This window comes from Octopus bimaculoides, chromosome 29 (assembly GCF_001194135.2).
Source record: "Octopus bimaculoides isolate UCB-OBI-ISO-001 chromosome 29, ASM119413v2, whole genome shotgun sequence".
Taxonomy (NCBI): Eukaryota; Metazoa; Mollusca; class Cephalopoda; order Octopoda; family Octopodidae; genus Octopus; species Octopus bimaculoides.
This window is the reverse complement of record NC_069009.1, coordinates 8,212,315-8,214,862: the sequence shown is the minus strand read 5'-3', so window position 1 is coordinate 8,214,862 and position 2,548 is coordinate 8,212,315.

Below are 2,548 nucleotides of genomic sequence, written 5' to 3'. Positions count from 1 at the left end.
GGGTGTATTAATGTCAACCAGAGAAGTTTAATTGTTGGGAATCTTTTTAACTTGTGTGTAATATGTATTGTTTGAATTTCTTTGAAATAGGAAATATATGTATGTTCACTGGGTTTGTAAAAGAGAGCAAAGCTACAGGAAAGCAAAAGACGAATGATCACGATAATCAGTCAGCTACCGTAGCCTAGTCGTTACTACTCCCCAATGTAGGATTCCTCACCATACAGGTGACAGGCACAGCTGTAAGATGCATTATGGATCTATAGCAATTGGAAGGGCATGACCCAATTGAAACAACAATGTGTGACGTTTGGAGTAAAGGGAAATGAAAGTGTCGCCTCTGGAGTTTGCAGATCTGTTTTGATCTGTATTGTGTCTCCTCAGTGGTGGGTACTCGTTGCCACATGAAAGTGGCTATAAGTGGATGTTTTTTAAACAACAGCTACATCGCCCTTAACTTTTTCCATAGTGAAATCATATTCAACACTGTATATATAAATTTGTTTCTCTCACCATGATACATTTTCTCATTAAATGACAATAACGAAATTGTGTACAGTGCTCAGGTGCACTACAACCTATCGAAAGTGCATGTATAGTATATAGAATTATGTACAAATGTCAGGAAATTGAACAATCTATGAGTCATGATATACATGCGTGCATGCGTATGGAGTGGGGATATCAGGTGTAGTGTTGGCGAATTTCAGGAAGCATGGAGGTTTTAGAGGATGCAATGTCTTGGCAGCTGATGCAAGTAATTTGTTCCATGCCTCAGCAACTCTGAGTGTGAAAAAATGTTTCCGAAAGTCATAGGAACTGTGCTATTTTCTGACTTTGTATGCATGCTCACGTATGTTAGTCATGGAATTCAAAAAAGTGCTGAAGGCTGTTGTTGGCATGAGGGTTAATAATTTTGTGGGTGTTTATCAAGTCAGTTGTCAGACGTCGGAGCAAGGCGTTCAGAGCATGGTAGATGCCTGAGGGAGGACATTCGCTTGATTGCACATCACTAAACAGTTTCCAGGAGGTCGATGTTCTGAGCAAGATGGGGGTTCCAGACAGGTGATGCAAATTTCAAGTGTGGTCACATACTTAAATAGATAGCTGGAGAGCAGCTGACAAAGGTCTTGCTGAGTGGTGCCAAGATATCTTCGGCCTTCTTGACAAATTTAGAGACGTGCTTTGTCCTGTGCAAGCTGCTGCTGACAGTAATGGCCAGATAATGTTCACAAGAAAACTTCTTGATATTACTCAAACTTTCTCCATTACACACAAGCAAAAAAAAATTTTCACAAATTTATTTTGCTAAAAAGATGCTCCACATAATTTCCAAGGGCACGATGAAAACAAATCTGAAAAATCCCCGTCAAAACGGAGAAATCCAACTTGTGTGTGCTACCGTTCTCTGACATTCGCCGTATTATCATAATTTATGTTTCGAATAATAATAAGGTAAGGGAAGTAAATCCCGCATGACTATTCTGCATGGTTCAAGAGAGATAATTTATGATTTTGGCTTATTCTCGTCATCTGTTGATCTGTTCGAAATCTTTGGGGATTTAAAAAATTATAATTTAACACTTTGTGGGAATCCATACTAATACTCGAGTGTCTTGAGGAATATGCACTTATTCTATGTTATAATTTATCATAATTTTGCTTTAAATAATTTTTGTTTTTGCTTTACACTATTAATAAAACAGTTTTCTGCATTTTTTCCTTCTAGGCACAGGTGTGGCAGTGTGGAATGACGTTTGCTTCCCAACCACATGGTTGTGGGTTCAGTTCCAATATGTGTCTTCTACTATAGTCTTGAGCCAACCAAAGCCATGTGTGTGGATTTGATAAATGGAAACTGAAAGAAGCCTGTCGTGTGTGTGTGTGTCTTTTTGACTGTACTTGTCTCCCATTACCACTTGACAACCGGCGCTGGTGTGTTTATGTCCCTGTAAGTTAGCGGTTCAGCAAAAGAAGCCGATAAAATAAGTACCAGACATCTTATCCGGCCACCACAGCCCCCATATCTCAATATTATCGAACATTTATGTTCCATTTTAGAAAAACAAGTAAGGAGTCGATATCCTCCACCATCATCACTACAAGAACTGGACACTGTTTTAGCTGAAGAATGAACAAAAATTCTTTTGGAAACAATTTAAACTTTGTATGAGTCCACACCTCGTAGAATTCAAGCTGTAATTACTGCCAAAGGCGGTCCAACGCAATTTAAAATAAATTTGTTTGAAATTTTAAGGTGTTTCCATTATTTTGTCCAACCCCTGTATATACGACAGGCTTTTTCCAGTTTCCGTCCACCAAATCCACTCACACGGCTTTGGTTGACCTGAAGCTATAGTAGAAGACACTTGCCCAAGGTGCCACGCAGTCGGACTGAACTCAGAGACATGTGGTTGGGAAGCAAGCTTCTTACCACACAGCCGCTCCTATCTTGTTTCGGACTGGGGTGGTGAGGTGGCGGCGGGAGTGAAACCAGATAAATTTTCAAAATTTTTGTTTTTTCATCGTAAAAAGATGCTTCCTATCA